This window comes from Calliopsis andreniformis, chromosome 2 (genome assembly GCF_051401765.1).
Source record: "Calliopsis andreniformis isolate RMS-2024a chromosome 2, iyCalAndr_principal, whole genome shotgun sequence".
Taxonomy (NCBI): Eukaryota; Metazoa; Arthropoda; class Insecta; order Hymenoptera; family Andrenidae; genus Calliopsis; species Calliopsis andreniformis.
In genome coordinates, this window is record NC_135063.1 from 7,548,533 (window position 1) to 7,571,629 (window position 23,097).

A 23,097-nucleotide genomic window follows, 5' to 3' on the forward strand; every position below is an offset into this window, starting at 1 on the left:
TGCATATTTACAAGGCAAAACAAATATTTTATCGGGGCAAAAAGAAATTTATTGAATCACATTTGAATCATATAAACTTTATGATGTGAAACGTTTTAAATTACTACTGCGGATTATTTATGAACTACTTGTTCTATAAAAAGCTGTTTAATACTCGTTACTTATTATCCGCAATTTTATTCCTATGACTATGAAAGATAGTTTAAATGCATGACTGCAGATAACAATGATAAATATTTTCAGGAAAGATTACTAGAACAGGTAGAAAAAATTGATTAAAAGTATAGGTAATTACTTTACATGTTTATAACAAACACAATTTATTATGTACACTACTATGCATACACATTTGGACAACTATGATATTACAAGAAAAGCATAAAGTATACTTGAACTCAAATTCTCTAGTATAATTTTAGCTACAGATCATATATCTGACAATTTTTGTACAAGATTTACAAATACTGATGACATTAACGTTTGATATCAGTTAGTATAAATAAAGAAGTGTATTTCATGCATTTCCAATAATGTGAAAGAGTCTAAATACTTATACAGGGTACTGTATAATATTAAAATAGAATTTGTAGAATGTCAAAAATTTGCAGAAATCTCCCCCCAAAATATGCAATCTTTATTTCAAATATTTCTTCTTAAGTAATAACAACTATTTAATTCCTATGACAAATATTTAAAAAAAATTCGACATGGTGTCGAAACATATCGCCTGCATTTCTGTAAATAAAAAAGAAGCATACGTACTAGGAATCCATCTGCGTGCAACCTAAAAGAACTCTTAACGAGAAATTCGATATCTATGTATACACGTGTCCCTATACTTATTGCAAAAAAAGACGGTGTTCCTTATTAAGTTGAAATCGTTCAGATTGCTCTCGGAAGGCAGTCCGTTTCGGTCGCGACCATTTACGTAATTCTCCCATTAGAAGCGTGGCATTTTTGCTAGAAGAACAATGATCTACGAGAAGGTAGGTGAACAGCTGGAATTCCCCGCTGGCCTACAAAAAGTACCGCTTTAGAGGTGCTTAATGGAGCTCCGTGCGTGGGACGTACTACAGCAGCCTCGATTTAAAAGCCACTCTCGCGCAACATTGTTGCACGACTGTGGCGCGAAAATACGTGATCCATTTTCTTGCGCAGAGTCGCAGAAAGGCGGAGCGAAAATGCAGCAATCGTTTCGACTTTTAAATACAGCAGGCGCGGTGGCTTTCACGTTTGGGACTCTGAAATTTCCAGAATCGTGAGAGTGTTGACTCTGTGCTTAATCTTGACGCGTCGCTGTCGTCTGTTTAAATTTCACCACACGCGTACGACTAATGGAAATTGATCCAGAATCTAGAGCTCTTGGAAATGATTCTGAGTATAGCTTTATATACTTCTGAGTATAGTTTTAAGATCAGCAATTCTAGAATTACAAATTTACGTAGGATATTAATCATCATCTGAATTTAATTCTGTTTCAAAACTTTCTATCATCTATTTTATTTTTGGCAAGATTAAGCTTCGTGACTGTCAGGAAGTCAGTTGTTGGTTCGAATTAGACAAGGAACCTTTTCCATGTTAAAAGTTATGCTCTAATCGATTCGACATCAGCTCGTGTTCATGAATTCCAAGCCACGCGTGATTCAGTACCGATCGAGACGAATCGCCAATTCCTTTTTTAACGGATCGCTGATGCTTGAACCGAACCAGACGGGAATTTCACTGGTCCTCCATGTGGAATTTCGATGACTGTTGATTTTAGTAATCCGCACAGGCGTTCGTGTCTGGTTCTGAATACAATTTCACGTCCGGCTAACGATTTTTGGATGGTACCGCCTGGTAAGGGTCAACGATCCGCTTCCTAATGCAAGAATGCCATCCAACACATCCGTAATTGCTACTATGATATAACACGAGGCCAATAAATTATTCAAATGAATACCTTTGTGAGACATCTTGGGTGTACATGTAATCTTTGATCTTTTCAAGGTAAATTATTCATTTATGTTTAAAATTATTAGGTATACTTATTAGTTAACCCTCGGTTGTCACTCTGTGTTTAAACAACCCATGGCAATAATTAAAAAGAAAAAAATGTGTTGCTGTTTTTGGTGATAAATTTTAGTGTGTACATAATTGCATCTTTTTTTTTTATTCAAAAATTTTCTTGTTTCAATATATCAGATGAAAATTTTTTTGAAATGTCCACTAAAGAACTACTCTCTTTTCTTAAATTGCACCACATTTTAATAGCATTACCCTGCACTTTTAGCTACACTAGTTAAAATATTAGAAAGTTATGATTTTTCCACAGAATTGTTTTTTGTCGGAACATAGCCCTAAGAATTTTTTCGAATATATCACTTCATTTGTTATTTCTTTTTGACTCAGATATTTCTCACTTCTACAATATTCGAACTATATTCCGAAATTTTTTCGATCGAATATCACTTATTTTTTTAACAGCAGCTGTTTAAAAATTGTATGACAACAGAGGATCAAATAAATATTTTAAAGAAAAGAAGGGAAACATTCTGATCCTATAGAGAAGCTTAACTGAAAAATTACAAATACAATTTCATTTTCTGAGTGACAGTGAAAATTTAATATCGTGAGTTCTGATATCGAATGGATTAAAATTTTAAGCTTGGAATTAAACCTAAAATATGAAGGAACGTCGCTCCATTTTCGCTGCTAAATCCATCATGAAAATTAAACTACTCGTTTGAGGAATGCCTGAAACGTTTCTCTGAAGAAGTTACTATACATTATTAAACCGATTCCATTACTCTGAGGAGTACGAAGGAAAGGAAATCTAAATCCATTTACTGGCACATTAGCAGCATTCCATGATTTATGTTTCAGTAGAACCTGAGATCATAACGTGTGTGGTCCTCTCGTGCTAGTTAATTATAAAATAATGTATTCTCATGACGAACCGTGAAAGGGATTCCAAAAATAGAGAAGCGAGTGGTAGACTACTTGCTACGCTCCTCCCAAGGGAAAGTAGCGTGTAGGTTGTTACAAATATGCATGCATACCCATCAATCATTCATTCTTTCTAATTTCCCTTATTAATGGCGCGACAAAGTGTCAACTTTAATATAATAGGAATAAAAAGACGAACAATTTGTAAGAAAATAGTGGAGAATTACCTAGCATACTTTTGTTAATTGGATATTAGAATTATTCGAACTAATTAAATCGTAGATCCACTTAATTAAATTAATATCTATATTACTGAAACTACAGACATCAGTTCATTATAATTTGATTGGTATTTTATCGAAACTACCGAACCTGTAATCCAGAATTACAGGATAAATCACTCTCGCGAAAAGGAATGTGCACACCTGAGAAATACCAACACGTAACGCCGATATTATTAATGAAATTTGTGTCTCGATCGCCGAAAAGATTAAATTAATTCGATTGCCTTGTGGAATTCGGTCACTTCGAGCATACTTTTCAGAAATCTTGGAAACTCTCGCGGAATAAGCCCAACCCGCGATCGTTCGATTAAGAAATAAATTCCAGCGCGCTAAATCGCGGCAAGGGTATAGGAAATCAATGGTATCGACGTTCTTTAGACCCTCTCCTCCCAGGGGAAAGCTGGTTCGTGCGCATACGTTGCATTACTCATGTCCGTGTGTACAATGTAACGGTTAATGAGCGTAATCATTCCTTGGAATATGCATCTAAGCTACTATCTGCACTTCGACGCGTGCACCTAGGGTTCTTCACGCGAGTTGCACATGGAGTAACAGGGATAGCCAGTTATATCGACGTTCGAACATTCAGCACTTATTACCTGGCTTAAATGGTCAATTACCCTAGTTTTTGCTTAGAATTTTTCTCCTCCGAGTATTGAAAGGATGTTTTAGTCTTTGAAGTAATCTCTGGTACGAGGAGTGTTTGGAAAATGAAAGTTTTATTGCTTTACGTACTAAAAAAGTTTTGTTAAAATTACCTACACTTAAACTCCATCTGAATTACCAAGATTAAATAGTAATTAAATTTAAAGAAAAAAAAAAATGTTTTTTTTTTAGTATTTAAAGCAATCTATACTTCAGTACTTAAAAAGTAGGTATTTAGCTAATTATCAGTGAAAAAATCCATCACAATTAACCTGACTGTTCATAATTACAAGAGTGCACGTTTCAAAAGGGAAAGTAAAGTATTAAAGACTGTGTAGATTAATTAAAAGTTAAGCTTCCTTATTAATTGAATATTTGTCAATCACAGGCGAAGGTATTAAACGAGGGAATTATTTTTCCTTTCGCGTTAGCCTCCACCATGTTGATCCTCAACCAATAATACTGCTATTACAAAATTAATGGATACATGTGATCGATCCGTACAAGTATCACAACGTAGAATTAATTTCATACTGTAAGTAAACTAACTGCTCTCGTGACCGCCTCTCACCTCTTCTCCCGTTTTATCTCTTCGTAATTTATGAATCGGACTGGATGATAAATCGAACTCCTTAAAACAGGCCCGAAAATTGCATGGTGATTTATATAGGTGATTCGCATTGCAAAACTCGGTGCATAATCGACTCGACAATGGGAATCTTAATTGCTGTTATATCGATTCAATTACACTCGATGCCCACGTTTCATTTACCCTATTAGCGCGCCAAAGTGTTTCATGCTGACCAGTCGTATAATTTTCGTCAATCGTTTTGTTCCGACTTCGTTCAAGACTAAAGGCGATGCATCACATGCGTTAAAGAATTTTAGTATCGATTTTTAATAGAATGGATACAGTGTGGATGCTACCATAGTTCTGTTTAAAATTTTTCTACATACGAGGGTGAGTCAGTAATTACCACCTATGTAACTATAACTTTTATTTCAATAATAATAAGAAATCGGCGTTAACATAATTCTTTTAGCTTACTCCCTTTGCTTTTCAATTCACTTGGTTTATTGTTGAAAAAGCTTCTATTTCTTATGTCCTCAAAAGAGAACATTTTCGATTGAACAGTGAGCCACGCATGCACCACTGTTCCAAAGATGAATCAATTAGGTATATTAAAAAGCAAAGGAACTATGCTAAAAAATGACGTTAATGTCCATTTTCCATTTGTATTGAAATAAAAGATAATTATACTGACTCACCCTTTTTCAATACCTATTTGAAAAATTTATATGAACCATCCAATTTAAAAAAGAGAAGCTTCAGTTATGTAATTTTAATTTAAAAATTCAAACATTTAAAAATTATATAATTTTCATTTTTATCGTCGAAAGGATAAGAACAACTCTACCAGCAAAAGCATGCACAATAATATTTTCACACGTCAGAACTTAATTTCAGTATCGTCGACAGCTCGTTAATCGATCTCAAGTACGAAGAATGGTAAACGAAAATCCATGTACCCTCTTCAAAACATGGTTAAAGTCGATTGATTCCATTCCAACTTTCTCCTCGTGTCCGCCAGGAGCGATTAATTTTTGCTCGCGAAATGGGACACTTGAGCCCAGGTGTATACAGATTACAGAAATCAAACAAAAGAAGCTGTGACAGGAATTTCGACTTTTGCAAGTAATGATCCCATGATAAATTGTACTGCCGAAACGATAACAAGAACTTTCGACAGAAAGAAAAGCACACAAGGATTTCTCGAAACGAGGTAAACGAGTCTACGTGATCAAGTAGCGAGCTCTTACCGAGGGAAACGATTAAGTAGAAAGGTTGTGACAATTCTTCAGTGGGCATACCTTTAGCCGATTTTGTACCGTCTCGGTTTCTTTCTCTGCGTGCGTTGAAATCACCACTCGAACCAGTTGAACTTCATGATCCTCGTCATTAAATGAAATTAACCTCTCAATACCAGAACATCTTTTTCACTGATAAAGCATTGTGCAAATGAAGATAAAAATTACATTATTAGAAAACTTGTGCTTACTAAATTTAATGATTTATACATATTGTATAATCAATGAAGAATAATTTAGAAGAATTTTCCCTAAATGGAACAAAATGTCTTATGACATAGTGTTTGATCTGCCTCGATTTTGCAACAATAATGCCTTAATGTTAGCATACTTATACGCTAAACCAGAGGTTTAATGTTAAATCAAAGATGTTTAAATACATTGAGAAATAGAAATAAAACAAAAATGACAATAGATTCCTTTATATTTCTGGCAGTTTAACTTCTATACAGCTTGAAAAATGCCAGATATTTGTAGGAACCCGATATCGAATTTTCAAAGTTTTCTAGAAATTATTTAATGTTGTGTGACAAACACAATAGAGTGTATTAAGACACTCTTGCTCTACTTCTACTCCTCAATGTATCTGCAAAATTACAGAATTCACTGGTTATTAATTTAGACTATAGATATATTAGATATAGCACACATTGTGTTCCATTTGAACTTTTTTACCATTTCTTACAAAGAATATTTCAACGTATACTTGTTACACCCTGTATGCATTTGTAAATGACGTAGGAATAAAATGTAAAATCGTATGAAGTACAGAGGTCCTCACTGAGGGCTGAATTTCTGACAGTGATATCTGTTAGATGTTGAATATTGTAATTTTCTTCGCACTATACAGGTTTCTGTCTCGCAAGTTATTGTCGAGATTGAGTCGCGTGATACGGACAATTTTGGAAAATTGATGGTTCTATGTATCGTTTATGAAATGTTTGAATTTCGTGGGTTGAGGATATATAATAACATTTACTATTGAATTTTGCAGGATTACTCTTTGGGTCATTTTACGGTTGTAATGTTTGATTAGCTGAATTGGCGAATGTAGATGCGATTTATTGATTGTTGATAATTTAAGGATCGAGACTTATACTAATCATATGTTCAAATGCAGCGAATTTATCGCCAAAGGCTGATCGGTACTTGTACTATAGTATTCTTGGCAGATTGAGCGTCAATGATAGGTTTCTGTTCTGTGAGGTTAATATTCAAGTGTAATAGTTTCTTAGTCGTGTTAAGGTGCTTGAAAGAGCAAGAATAAAGACACGTATCAGGGTGGATTATCTTATAAGTTGTTCTCTAATATCAGCCTTTAAAGAGTTCGTGGAGTGGAGAAACCTTTCATGCAGCCATTGTCTGCATTTGCCCTGCGCCAGGTCGGGTTGATCATCGACGATGACCTCGCGGAGCCATCAATGCTATCTGCAGACATTTCTATAGAAGCCACCTGGGGTCGAAGGCTCATCTCGAATTGATACGGGTAATTTGATATTTCTGTCATCGGAGCGATATGTTTCTGAAGCTGTAGTGAGACTCCTTAGGATTCAATTGAATTTTTTGGAATTTTAGTTTCACTTTCTACTAGGAGTGTCTTAAGCAGAGAATTTTCCTATGCTGAAAATTGAAATTATTATTCTTGTAAATATTCTTGTAATTAGAATTTTCTTTATAAGAGAAGAATTATAATATGTAGTTAGATACCAATGCCTAAAAATTCAGATTTTATAAAAATTAGAATTCCCTGGAAAATATAATTCTCAAATAATTTACTTTCAAAATAAAAACTCAACTTTGTATGAGTCTCTGGCCCTGGAGAAGCAGAAATAATAAAAGTGAGGCAAGAAATTTCTTAGAAATATAGTAAATTCTAACTAACTTCTCCTAAGAGTAAAAAAAAAGTATTTCTTCATAACAGTTCTCTGAAAAATTTCATTTCCATGGAATCTCGTAACCAAAATTAATAGCACACATTAATATTCATTATAGACCAATTAATAACGTGCACACCATACCAATTAGTACTTACTAATGTACTAATGGTTGACACTTAACATACCAATTAGGTCTACAAAACGAATGTATGAGTAATTATTAAGCAGTTAGTCAGTTAACACACTAAGCGTGAAAGACAGGTTACCCGATCATTCCAAAACACCTTCGTAAGAAATATGACGTATTACCGTCCACCGAAGTGTAAATAATAATTATCCACCTTTAGAAACTATATCACTTATTCTGCTCCTAGCTCGACGTATGATATGAATTTAGATATCGTAACTCTAATCAGAATGAATATTAAAATCAACTCTGAAGCAATTCTTTTACCTTAGAATCACTGTCCATGCGATAGAACTTCCATTAAATCAGCATGACACTCAAAGCGTTAAATAATCACGAAAGGCTCCTCCAAACGAGCCACATACCTTCATTCATCGCAAGTCAATCAAGGTGTCAAGAGGCTATTGGCCCACAAAGGACGATGATTCATCATCACCAGCACCGCGAACGTCTCGCCTGAAATAATTAAAATCCTCCTGTTCGGTGAAAGCGCATCAAAGAACACCATCGCGTTCCAGAGGATCCAGGGAATGGCCTCCCTTCGGTTCCCCATGATAGAGATGTACGCGCGAACTCGTGGTCTCTTGCGCATAGCCTACATACAGCGATGTTAATGGACGAACACGTGACACAAGGCCGTACGATCACCTTGGTGCCCCACACGCCTCTCGAGACGCGCCTCGTCCTTTTTCCGACCGATGGAATAGCGGAACTTGCCATTTTACAGTTAGCCAGCAGCCAGCTAGCGCGCCGGCCAATGCCAGCAGTCTATCAGTGGCTGCCCATGACTTGGCTTATTCGCAATGTTGGACAACACTGGCCTTCGAATGCCGACCGATTGCCAGGTCCACTGGACAGTGTCACGCGGTTATGGTTGCTCGACACCCTCGCTTGTAGATCTTGGTTGATTCTGGCTTGGTCCAGTTTCGAGGCTCTTTGAACGATGCTATAGCAGCTGAGGCTCTTAACTGGCATGGTAGAAGCAGTTTTAGCTTGCTTTTAATACTTGTGCGAAATATCAGTGAATTATTTATGGACAATAATCTGAACAGTTATGAATTCTCTGCTCGCTATTATTAATCGTTTTTTATAATGCCATGGGAGCAACTGTATCACATGATGTAATACTGACTAGACTGCATGTCTATGGAGGAAAGCAATATCTACTAAAAGTATTTTACTGCTATTTTGAACTAAAACGACGCGCAGAATGTCTCAGATTATCCACGAATCTAAAAAACTGAATTTCACATTTTTCTGTAATTACTGCCCTTCTCCATGGTTGGGTAAGATTACTGGCCGTATTAGTTAGGGATTGAAAGTTTGAATTATGACACGTAAGAGGCGAATAGGTGAAATACAGATAATCCTTGTTTAAGGGCAGATTGAAACAGTATCGTGAGAAGTCCAGCCAATCTCCAGATACCTCAAGAGCTAAATACTAAATACCCTTTTGAAATCAGAAACTCAACAGCTTCTTTTAAGAGCCACGTATCAACGGTAAATTAACGCCAGCGTTAAACATTTCCTCCATACGATGGTGATTATGACATTTACGTACTATGGGTGAACGTTAATGATCACAGTTTCCCAATCCGTGGCGGCGAATCATTGAAGAATCCAGGCTAGTCACGCAAAGAAACGCGGCAAGAAGTGAATTATCAATGAATAAAGAAGATCTGGCGGGGCAATTCGAGCAGAATTTTTCATCGTGCTTAATTATACCGGACCGTTAAATGCCAGACTCGCGGCAAAACCTGTAGCTGGCTCTCTGTAATAGTTTCACTCGCATTCCGCGTCTAAGTGTGTAATGAATGGAATTACTCTCCGTTAATTGATCTAGTTTCAATTTTCCTACCCTTTGCTTTGACCGCTTCATGATTTCCCATCGTGAACCTATAGTTTATCGTTGTTCAGTTGCGCGCATAATAAACTTTCATTCCTTTGAGCCAATTTCACCAGTTACTAGGAAAATAATGTTTCAATCTTATAGTATGGAACGAATTGAGTTGTTCATTAATTAATAATCTTGGCTTACGATTGAAGGGCTGGTAATAAAAACGACCTTTATCAATTTTCGTCTTTTTCAGAAAAGCAGAAAATGCTTCCATGTGGAATATTAAAGATAAGATAGTTGAAAATAAAAGCAGGTAATAGAAAATAGAAATTATTTAAATTAGCAAAATTAATTTTATAACTTCAATTTTTCAATCTTCCATTTCATTAATATTTAAATCATTGGTTTCCACATATTCTTCCATTTCGTAAGAAGTAAAATCTTATACACTCTAAAATTCTGTTCTGAAATCTATAACATTCCAATTAACCCCTACGCCTTAAGCTAATAATATAAAATATTAAATAGACATAACATTTGCATATAACGCGAACCATAAAGTTAAACGATTTGTGCATCTTATTCCATGCATTAGTATACCTTCTATTCTATGCTTTAAATTATTCAAACAGTCTCAAGACTCTGTCGTACCCAATCGAGAGTAATGCCTTAGTGTTGACGATGTTTAAATAAATTCAAAAGAGGGTGTACACGCTAACGAGTAATTCAGTTGGAACAAACGAACGATGAATAAAGTAAATTCAGTAAAGTTTCAAACTTCTAACTTCCGCCATCAACCTTTTTCACCGCTTTCACTAATTTGATGCATTTTGCTCTTGCACATATATCTATATACATTTTACTATCAATGAATATGTAATCTGATGCCATACAATACTGTTAACAAAGAAATTATTAATAACATTTATTTTCTCTCTTTACTAGAATAATTGGTTAAGTAATTTCTACATAAAAATTTATAATATGAAAGATTCTTCTCTTTAAGATTGTATAGTTTACTAGAGCTCAAGGGGGTGGAAAAAAAATATTTCGCAGCCGGTAGGATTCGAACCTACGCTCCCAGAGGGAATCTGATTTCGAGTCAGACGCCTTAACCACTCGGCCACGGCTGCTCACCCCTAGTACATTGCATGCGCACTGAGGGTGAACAAGGGGAAACTACCCCTGTGACATGCTTCAACATAAAGTATAGTATGTTATTATTTTACTCATTGGAACTAATATTGAATTTAATTTCATAAATAATAACATTCAATTTGTGTTTCACATGTTCTTCAACAGATTTTTATTTTCGTAAATAAATTTGAGTCCCTATTTATTTTGTATTAAATAACTGTCATATATCATTCAATTTCCATCGAGATATTTAAGAGCCTTCGACTCCACTAAATTTGAATTTTCAGTCTTTTCATTAATGACTCAAAAATACAAAATGCAAGATCGTTGACATAAAATTCCAACCCAACCGTACAACTGAAAGGTACAAACGCGTACAAATTTATGTTGAAGAAAAATGATTTTCAGAAATGTAGCTCTACAAGTACCACTGACAATTTACAGTGATATATCGGTAACAACGTTCATTTCAAACATGTTCAGAGTGGTATAAAATCCCACACAGCGCGGTAATAAATTTGAAGTTCATTTATCGAACTTAACAAATTTGCCGAGCACAGAGATTCATCATGTAAATTTGGAGGAGAGAGTAGCGCAAACAACACTGGCAAAAAGCAGCTCGTTAACCAGGTAGAGTAAGGTCGGGCAGTAAGGAAAACTTAACGACCAGGTGGCAGTGGGTTTTTGGGTGCAGCGAGTTAATCGATGCCACTGCCAACCAGCCGAATTTAATGATCACAAACGATTATAAATTAGGTTCTACGAGCTGGTTCCCATTGAAACGTGTTAACATTAATGACCCAATCTACCTTCTCCTCAGCCTTGGTGGTTCAAATGTCGAGAAGGCCTTGACACTCGACTTTGCTTCTTGTTTTCTTTGGAATGCAGCGTGGGTTTACATCGTTTTACAGGTAGAAAGCTATATACTCTGTATAATAAATAATTTTCGAAGCTGATAATTTTAAAATTGACGTTTATTGTTGGAAGATTAATGTTCCTCCACATTTTTTTGGGATGCACAAAAACAGGACAATTTCGAAAACCTGCTTCAGGTATAGAATCTTACATGCACAGGGTTAAAGAATAACAGCTAGTGGTTTTAATAGTGATGATTTTTAAATAAAGAGGGATCATTTTATGTTAGCGAACTTTTAGTAGGATATTAATCTTTTACACCTGGTTGTCCTTTCTAAGGTGCAAAGTGTATATAAAATTAGAATGCAAAGAATTCAAATGCAAAGGGTTAATAATCTATAGAACAAGGAGATTTATTTTGAATAGAAAATTTGCTCTTACAACATTTATTACACTACAAATTAATTTTTTCAAGCAGTCACCCTACACATTATTGTAGTCAATCTCGAAAGCTCAATATCATTCACTGTAGCGTATCGTGTTTTCGATTATATCACGATTTCTAGATGTAAATTGACCATCCTGTTGTCCTGACATTTCGCCTTCAGATTTTTTGTCTATAAGATTAATTAAGAAATGCTGAGTAACATAATATATAAAACTTTGAAAACAGACTTCAGCCATGTGCGCAGTTGCCACTTTAGAGACAGAAATTTTGTAAGTACTATTTAATGTGGGTTAATAGAACTACAATGTCGATATCTTGCGATCGAAAACCATCATTTTGCCAATGATTCCTCTCATCGAAAGAAGCACTCTGATTCTCGATACATCAATTGATCCGTTCCACTTCGTGAACACAAAAACAGGGCAGAGATCGAGCGATATGCCAGAGGCGTTTGAAACCATCAGCACATGATTCATACTGACGATACTGGGGAAGCTTATAAATCGAATCTCGCAACTCTGTAGCGGCTTGTTAGTCGGAGACCGATCATTGAAGGAAATAAGTTCGTGGGAAACGAAGGAGAAGGAACGAAAGGGCGCGGACCATTTAAAGCAGGCGATTTATGAGAAAGAATGATCTTTTAACGAAATTATCGTAAATTAACAGAAAATTATGTCGTAGTTTTTGAATGGAAATCACTGAATACAAAGAATTTAAATTTTGAAATATTTCGATTTGAGGAACCCATTACACGCTTCTGTAATGTTGAACTCCCGCGAATACTGAAATACACAATTTTACTTTTAAGTAAGTAATGTGTTTTCAACATAGATACAACAATAAAACACTATGAGGACTAAGTGGTGAAAGTATTGATTACATGTAGTTGATGTCGAGGCAGGCTCTGAGTACAGAATGCAATACCTAGAGATTTCTGGGTGCATATAAGTATCTGTGATTGTAAAGCAAAAGGACCTAAATCACATGTTCTTCTTTTAGAGATCTTCTTAAGATTTAAGGGTCTTCTTGAGTCCTTATTTTTAAATGAAAAACGTCTTTTAATCCACTTTCCTTTTTCTGCAAATATAAATTTTATACTATAGATCTGAATAAAGGCCTTAACTCAAATTTGGTGAAAATGTGACATAGGTCGTTTTGCTTTACAACTACAGACATACAATAAGTTTTTGCTTGGAAGACGAGACCTCAGCCCATAGCTTAGCCACTAACTGAATATACGAGTTTGGACTTTCATTTGCAAACAGTGACCTATATTGTGTTGGTCAGACACCGCTTATCCTACTGATCCTTTCTGACTCAGGACTACTAGGCTAGTCGTCCAACAATCCTAACACATCGCATCAAAGGAACTCTATTCGAAAAGCCCACACTGACATCAAAGAAGCACAAAACAAGACACCGTAACTCAGATCTGACCAACTACAACATTATCCCAGTTATCTCCTGGCATCCACCGCGATCAATATTCATTCGTTCGACATTAACCAATGATTTAACGCCTCTCTCATGTGCATACCATTCGCGAACCACCGTTAGTCCCATGATGGTATCGGTCATTTTATCTTACAAATGACCGAGATTTTTCACGGTGCGCATACCATAGGATGGCCATGGAAGGACACCGGATGTCGAGCAGGATTGAGGCGCGTCGCTAAGAAAACGAGATAGCGGCTTTGGATCGCGTTATCGAGGGAGCGAAAGAGAAACACACGGGCGAGCACTTCCTCGTGGTATCAGTATGTATTTATTCCCGTAGAATCCGGATGTGTGAGCCGGCGCGGCAGCGAACTGGCCAGCAACCAGTTACAATCAGCAATCTCTCAAGTAGTCAAGTCCGTTTACGGCTGTTCCAGATTGCGTCCTTGCCGCGTCGAGTGCAACGGCATGCGTGCCGATGCATAACGGGTGTTTCGATCTAGCTTCATTTTTCGTCAATCGACGCACCTTTCTTTTTTGTTTCTATGAATTACCTGTTCTTCGAATACCATTTGGATTCAGAAGAGAATTCAACTTATTGCTGAAGGATAACAGTGGTTTAGAAGCATTTTAATTGTCATTTAAGGTTCGAGCATATCGGATAGAATGTAAAGCTTATAATTACTTGAGTCTGTTAATTGTCCTTTATCGTGTTAAGGGAAAATCACCTTGAATGAAATCTCAGAGTGCAAATACATGATTTGAGAAATTGAAAATTAAGAACAGAAATAAATATGTAGGAAGACTATCAAGATTTGAAGATTAAAAGTGTGGATACCTGGAAATTTGAAAATTACAATATTCTGATACTTTCGGAGATTAAGACCTAAAAATTTGAAGATTTGGAGATTTGGAGATTTATAGATTTGTAGCTTTGAAGTTTTGAGGAATTGACAGAGTTGAGAGATTTGAGAGATTTTAACATTTTAACATTTGAAGATTTGTATATTTTAATATCTGAATATTGGAATATTGGAATATTTGAATATTTGAAGATTTGAAAATTTGAATATTTGAATATTTGAATATTTGAATATTTGAATATTTGAATATTTGAATATTTGAATATTTGAATATTTGAATATTTGAATATTTGAATATTTAAAGATTTGAATATTTAAAGATTTGAATATTTAAAGACTTGAATATTTAAAGATTTGAATATTTAAAGATTTGAATATTTAAAGATATGAATATTTAAAGATTTGAATATTTAAAGATTTGAATATTTAAAGATTTGAATATTTAACGATTTGAATATTTAAAGATTTGAATATGTGAATATGTGAATATTTGAAGATTTCAAGGTTTGAAGGTTTGAAGGTTTGAAGGTTTGAAGACTTGAAGACTTGAAGACTTGTAAACTTGTAAAGTTGAAAAGTAGAGTTGGAAGATTTGAAAACTCCTTAAAGATTAATAAAAAAGTATACCGCTAACAACAAGGCCGTCAAATTACGCTCACCAGAGTCTCGATCCACATACATTGCACCACAAAAGAAATATTCAAGTACGCACCTAATATGGAACCTTCAGCGAAACGGATCAGAAACAGTAAATGCAGTGAATCTCTGTCAGACTCTCGCGACACAATTCGCGAAATAATTCTGACACACTTTAGGGGACAAGCAACGGTACACCTTTTTTTCTCTTAACGAATCGAAAGAATTTCAGTAACGATAGCAATGTTATTCTGCTCAATTATAGGAGTATCAATGATCTTCGTACATTTACCGTTACTTCCTTCTCTGGTCCTTACTCAGCGAGCCTTCCTCGACTTTTGCGAAGCGTGAAAGTACAGCGTGGAGAAAAACAAAGAGATCGATCGAGATACTGGACCCTTAACAAGGTTCGAGGTATTTCAGCAAACACATGGAACTCGCACATCCTCTTCGCAATGGAACAGGCGGAGACTTCAAACGACCGAGTGTTCCACGATGCACGTGCTTGCAAGTGTCAGAGGAATGTGTGATGAGACGAGGAAGAGAAAAACGACTCGATGAAGACAAAGAGGGATGAAGGATATAATAGTCAGAGCATGATTCCGGAAGTCATGTTACGAAAACTCGATTATCCTCAAGAGGGGAAGTGTGAGGACAGAAGGGGGAGAAACTGGATATAGAAGTCGATAGGAATAAGATTATCGGTAATATCGTTAACTGTGATCACCATCAAGGAGTAGAGGACTTTTTGCATATGTAAATTTTGTTTACTCCTGTCGATCTTTTTATTCAAGCTTGAATCTACAAGAAATTTATTAAGGAATTTTGATCACGTCTAGGGAAGTATAAACGTTTCGTGAAAAATGAAACAAGTTTACAAATTCTATAAGGTGAAGAATTGAATTCATGCTCGATGACTTTCGAAAATAATATATTTTCTTCGACAATATCCGCGTGTTTAATGATTTATTAAAATGTCATCACGTGTTATTAACTGTCCGTCATATTAATTACACGTCAGATATTGTCAATTTCTCTTCCAGGGGAAAATCTGTCGAATAACTTGTATGTCGGTGAAGATCGAGGAAGCGTTTCAGGCGTAATAAGAGACACGATGAATAATTAATCGCAGGTTTCATGTATATTAATTGCGACGTAATGAAGAATTCTTCTTTGGCGCGAAAATATCAAACAATTTAAAATTAGTTGTCGGTTCCTGTTCTTGATACTGTATCTCAGAAAATGAATGTTAGAACGCCTTGCAAATAGTCTTTCGTTTCGAAATCACCGATCAATTAAACAAAATGATATTCGAATAACAATTAAACAATCATTCTCCTAAATTGAAAACAAACAGGTTCTGCATCGGCGCATAAATAAGAAAAAAAAGGATAGAAACGATTAATAATAGATAAGCAGCTAAAATAATTTGTCCTGCTGACAGGAGTTCCCAGAAATATGTGTTATCACGATCACTGCACGCATCGTGGCCGCTGGACGTGTATAATTACAGTAATCGCGTATCGTAAATCGAGCGACCATTAATTTCGTATAAATGGCCGATTTAAAGCGAATCGGTGGCGCAAAGGAGAAAAAATGAGCGCAACGAGCGCCAGCCTGAGCGTTCCTTATCTCGTTGTTTGCCATGGAACGCAACGCGAACCTTTGACATTCACTTTCTAACGGAATTAATGCGCGGCGACGCTGAAAAATAGCCTAAAAATATGTGAAACGGACAAGAAAAGGGGGAGAAAAACGCACCGTGTTCGGGGAAGTGTGCGTGGATAGAAAAGTGGAAGCAGTTTGTCTGGCTGCCACCTTGCCTTTCAGATACCGAACGGCTCGGTAACTGTAAACCTGTCTTTTTCGCTGTTCACCATTCCTTATCGATAGCGAACGCGCGCGATTTTGAGCTTCGAACATTCTGCAGGAGACAGCGGAATGTGTGCACCCCTGTGCAAGTTGAAATTTATTTAGTTACCGTGTTGCAATAAATGGGATAAGTATTGCGGTATTATACCCGCTGTAAGCTCGTCACTAACATTTTTAGGATTTTTAGATCGTTACAGTCTTTTTAGAATTCTTGTGACATTAATGATTTTCTCTTCATTTCGTTTCTCTCGTCATATACATGAGTCGCTCACGCATTCATAGAATTCATTCATTCAGCAATGTCCTATCCCCTATCCTGTATAATAGGTTGGAACGAAGAAACAAACCTTGCGTAAAGTAATTAATAACATTGAATATAAACTCGACTGACTTTCTAACTATTTCACAGATATATTCTTCATCATAATTCAAACAATTCAATCCCCTCAAATTTCACGCATAATTTTGCCCTTCCGATTATTTCAAGTCTCACTTCATTCAAGCCTCGCTGAAACTCCCTCTCAAACAATAATATTTTTTCTTTCCCGTTTTATTACGCGACTATCTGTCACGTATTATCTCACGTATAATAAAGAAACGTTTTTGGTAGACAGTGCCACCATATCTGTCTCATAAAAAAGACATTTCGGTTGTCGTAAACACGGCACAGGAGCAGCTTCACGCGTGAACGTGAAGTGAACGTGGCCGAGCACTAAAACGCTGCTCACCCGTTAGACTCGCATTCTTACCGAGTACGCGAGTCCTAGTTTTCTCTCACCCACAACAGCGTCGAGAGCAGATTCCAGAACAGAATGTAATACGGTATCCTGTCTATCCTAGCCTATCCTACTCTATCTTATCCTATCCATCTGTCTGAGATAGTCCAAAGCCGAGCGAGAACGTACGAATCCGCGCGTAAGCGACCGTGTCTTTCGAAAGTATCCTGAACGATTCCTCGTGTCTATGTCTACACAGTCATCGGGTCTTCATAGACAACGCGTCTTCATTGCGTTATTAGATGTTCCCTCGCCGTAATGCTTCGAATGATGAAAGAAGACGTTGAGGAAATAGTTGAAGCAAGAAACGCTGCAAAGTTGCGTCTCGCAGTCGAGTTCCTTTTTCAGTATTCCTTTTTTCTTTTGCTTCATTATTAGTCCACGTTTTTCGAGGAGTCACTGGGCGAGATAATTATCCTTTTTTACTGTTACCTTGAGCTACTCATTTGTGGCGAATCTTTCAGGGGGAACCAGTTTTTTAAAAATACTGAAACGCTGTACTGGAGTTAACGATTGGGTGATACTTCGTTGAAATAAAAAATATGCTAAAAATTGTGATTAGCGAATGCAGCAGTAACTATGTGTTCATGCTAGAAGAATTTTAAGTATACTATGGTGTATGCTTTCTGATATAACAGAAATAAAAATTGCCGTTTCGTTAAACTGTAATGCGTTTTTTCCTCGACAACGGAGTAATCGAGGTCATACTTTATATAAAAAAGCATTAATTTCTAGTGTTAAACTGTGAAGTTTTCCTGCAATTTATGCTAGAATGTTAGCTTCTTTGCAATTTTTACAATCTCAGATTTGAACTTTTATGGCTGCGAGTGAAGACTCTTAGTTGCAACAAGAGACTCTCTAAACGTAGAAACTCAACAATACTTCTAACTAATCTGATATCAGTGTCCAGAATCAATATTTGGCTGTCACAAAGACTGTGTATCATAGACTATAATACTGTCCAGAAAAATAATACTATTGATCTATCCCAAGGACTGCACTTCTCAGTCCTTTTTGCTGCACAGCAAAAATTCAGCTAAAAATATTTTGGAAATAAGGAACCCCATATCAAAAAAATACATATATATATATATATATATATATACATTACCAAGTGGTAACAACTTCCAACCCAGCAATCTAACTCAGTAGCCAAGCTAGAATCCCACCTATTTAAAAGTGAATTACACGAGCGTTCCGCGTCCCCGTAATTCTGCTCGAAGAAAGACGAAAGAAACAATGGCGAACTCTCGCTGAAACGACCTATAACGATAGCAGATGCATAGTCCCAGCTTCGTGCCCACAAGAGACCGCGACTGAGAGGTAACAACCACCGTTACTCACTCTTACTTCTGGCTGGAACGAACGGTTCTCTCGATCGGATCGCTCGTCTATCCGTCCATCGTAGCACACTTTCGCAACGCAGGATGTGTGCGAGATGCCGGCGGGCTCGATTCAATTGAAATTCAATTACAAAACTATTTTCGAGCCTGCCGGCTGGCCTGGATCGGGCCGTGTGTCCTGCGCAGGACCGAGATTCCCCTGGCTTTAATACCGGGAGAAAGGCATAGCTCGAGGAGAAAGTATTCCTATTCCGTTCAAAGGATAGTCTGGTGCTAGTCTGCCTGACGGACGTTTCGATTCCTGTCACAATTTCTATTCCGTTAAACGAAGGTCTCTCGAAAATGGGGAATCCCAGGTCTCGTCGAGGACGCTTCTGAAGAGAAATTTTTCTGTGGAGATACTTAGTACCTTCGGGTTTCTCAAGTTCTTCTACAGCTTGTTCTATCTGTCCCCTAAAAAGTGATCGAATTTGATTGATTTTTTAATGCTATTTATTTTGTAAATAATTTTTCTCTAAGTTCAGATGTAATCTTCTGTTTCTTTTTGAAACACACTGTTTTGAGTTATTCTTCAGAGTCCAGAAATCATGAAGAGAAAAAAGCGAAATTTAGTTGCGAGGAAGATACGTAATTACTATAATGCAAGGGTGGCAGGCATGGAGGTTCATTGAGTTTCATCGGTCGATCACGTTCAATCTTCGTACATCAGTTTTCGATGAAGAGCAACGGGATTCGAGGCATTCTAGGCGCGGTGCCTGTCGTATTCACTGGCCGTTTCTATTCGAAACTCGTGCCGACGAGCTGCTCCACACGTTCTTACACCCGAGGCAACCTTCTTGCAAGACGAATGCCCGAGTATTCCCTCGATTCTACGTTCCGTGTTGGGAATACAATCGATTTCCATACCGCACATTAGGCTCACAGCGAAATCTGAAGAATCCGCCGAACGCGAATTCTTTCACGAAAATCGTTGTCCACATGGAGAGCTGAGGAAAGTAATAACAATGTTTAAAAAAAGATCAATTTATTAAACCAGAGTTAACAATTTTAGAACATTTTTCTGTTTTCTTAGAAAGACAGAACAATTGACAAGAATCACTTCTAATGTAATCCCCTCGAGTAGAAAGAAAATAGAAACAGAAGAACTATATTTTTCTTAACTCCTCGAAGGAGGAATTTCTTTTAAAGTCAAGTAGAATAGTTGTAGGACTTCATTTTGTGCTTGCATTTATTCAAGATATATTCAAACAGATCAAAAACAACAAGAAATAGGGAATTCCCTGAGGAATATCTGTCTTCCACCCTCAAGTTTTCAATGTAGGTATTGTAATTGTAATTACAGACGAATTTAAGAAAAACCAAATACAGACATATATGCCTATCTCTTTCGAGAATTTGATACAAAGTTAAAACTTCTAGTCTAACACCTTCGTTCTCTGCAGCCTTCAATTAACGTCACCAGCAGAAAGACCCAGTAGAATTTCCTTGAAACGGCGCAGGGTGGCAGTGGACGAGTTAAGAGTGACGAGAGACACGCGATTTACATGAAAAGAACGCGCGACAAGGAACAGCGTGTAACGCAATCGCGGCCCGACACGCGTCTGAATTATGCGGCTCGACGGAGGCAGGCTAGAAAAACGGGGGAAAAGAATGAGCGAGATTCGAGCCCCGTGGTCTCCTAGTCGCGCGCCGGTTGAAAGTTGCCGCGAATTTTTTCCCCCATTAATTATATTCCCAGTCAAGGACTTTTCGCGGGGCTGCATTCCAAGCGCCAGTAATACGCTGCTTAGGCGCGTGCGTTAGCGCCAGCATTTTTATCCTGCTTGAGAACGCGTCGCCAGGACACCTGTTTCGTCCTGGATCGACTCTACGGGACTTCTAGCCTCGGGCCTCTGATAGTCGTCGACGAAAAATGAGGAACTCGTCCTGCAGACCTTTCACTCGCGCGGAGGTTGCAGGCCCACCTGGACAGGCTCATAGAGAGATTTATTGACCCCTCGATATTAAATACTTGTTAATTTGCCACTTGTCTCGCCATGGACGAGGCGACGCATAGGTGGCCTGTGTCACTTGCGTTGCACAGGGTTCTGAAATGGTTGTTTTAGACTGTTGTCTTCAGACCACTTGAATCCAAGTTAACCCTTTGCTTTAACACTTTAAAGCAACACTTGCTTTAAAAGTACCTCGTACTCTGTCGCTGGTTAATATAAAACTTCTTTTGATATGAATTTGTAGTTTCACTTATTGGGAAGTAGACGTTTCAGATTAAGAAATTCAAGTATTCTGTAGAAAACCAACATTTGGTGTGATTGTATTTCAGATAATGATTTAAGAGTCGGAGCATTAAAGGGTTAAAGTACTTAAATGTTCCAGTAGTTTTTACTGTTGTGGTTTTTTGGAGCAAGTCATGTCCTTTTGGAAGAGTGTTTCCAACGTTTCGGCAACATTGCTGTTAGCATTTAGCTGATACTGGTTTACTTGATTACTGATAGTATCATTTGACCCCCTGAGGATGTTAATTGCAATGTTGGCGAAATGTCGGGAACACATTTCCAAAAAGAGACAGCTTACTCCTGAATACCACAACAGTGAAAACGATATGTCTCCGGGCCGTGAAAGTCTCGAATCATTAAATGTCCCAGTAGTTGGCCATGCCTCGATACCTGAACTCTAACACTAATTTTATTTAATTTTAGGATTAAATTTTAGTGTACTGAATAAATAAGGTTTTAGTTTAGATCTTGGGTTGTCCACTTACTAGTACATTTGACATTTTATGTGTCCAGTTATTGTAACGTATTATTACCTTACTTGAGTAATGTGAAGCAAGCATAAAGGAAACCACCCTTCACAGTTCATTATCCACTTTCTCAGCTGTTCCAAACCATCATACTTCTATAACAAGCTTCGTGTTATGCTGGATAATCCCGTTGAACCTCTGCCATTAAGAGTCTTATGGAAATCGATGTGTGCATTCGTTGAAAGCAGGAATTATGTCGCGGTTGATCCAAAGCCAGTGTTTTAACACCGTTAAATGGATCAGTCGGTTCGAAAGGGATTAAAGCAAGGAACCACGGACAGTTTTCAAACATCGACCGCGTTACTCGCGCCAACAGGTTGCAGCGAGATTCGCGACAATAAATCTTGTTGCGTCGAACGCTACGCAGTTAGAAAGTTGCTTGCTCGAGTGGTTTTAATTACTAAATCCGACATGCTAATTGTAAATTTCTCGCGCAGAGGATCCATCCAATCATCCTCTTCTTCGGTTTAATTTCAAATCATCTTCCAATCGAGCTTTCACCATGCTTCATTTTTTCTCTCGAGATTCGAGTTTCCTACATTTCACCTTTTTTAAATTCTACACATGATTATACAGAAGTCATGTTAAGACGATGGTAAATAAAATCAAGTAAGGCCAGACTTATAAACACAGAGGATCAAAGAATCATCTGAAGTTAATCTGATACTTGAGTCATTTACAACATTCATATTGTCAAATCTATACTGTGATTTTCAATTTAATTCAATTTGTAAGAAAATATTGCATCTTAAATTATCAGATAGTTCTAAGTTACAACAAGATTTTCCTTTAAAATAACAAATGTTACACGCAACGCGTATGACTATATGCTTAGATACAGTCAACAAGACATATCACCACATCTCGCTGTTATCGTTATCGATTGGCTGCCATTAACTCGGAGCGACGACCGACTCATAGAACACGCTCACAGTCAACTGACAGCGTGAAAAGTGAAAGAGCTTTGGGTCGGCCGTGACTTTTAGCCGCTGCAGCGGCTCGAAACGGCGGAAATCGCGATGACAACGTTTTCATTAACGCGTTAGGTGTATCGCGTTATCAGGCAGTTGAACTACGATCTTGACGGCAATTTATAACTACGATGGAAATGAAACGTGTGTATGAAGTATGAATCAACAGTAGAGGCTGTTATACATCTGTGTGAAGCGCTAAGAAAGAATTGACGATAGAGCTTGCTTTGTCTGCACTTCATTTATCTAAATGAATGTTTGCTTAACTCTTCTGCACTGTTCAAATAATCATCACAGATAAGTGTAATTGAATCAACTTATTAACTGTAAAC

The 23,097-nt window shown here is 37.1% G+C and overlaps 1 protein-coding gene and 1 non-coding gene across 2 annotated transcripts in view; one reads left to right on the top strand and one right to left on the bottom strand.

Annotated features, from left to right (window-relative positions):
- LOC143187637 (uncharacterized) overlaps positions 1-23,097 on the top strand; it is a 167,394-nt gene that overhangs the window by 50,372 nt on the left and 93,925 nt on the right. The window lies entirely within an intron of this gene.
- On the bottom strand, positions 10,679-10,760 carry Trnas-cga (transfer RNA serine (anticodon CGA)). Its single transcript has one exon. It is a non-coding gene; the product is annotated as a tRNA-Ser (tRNA).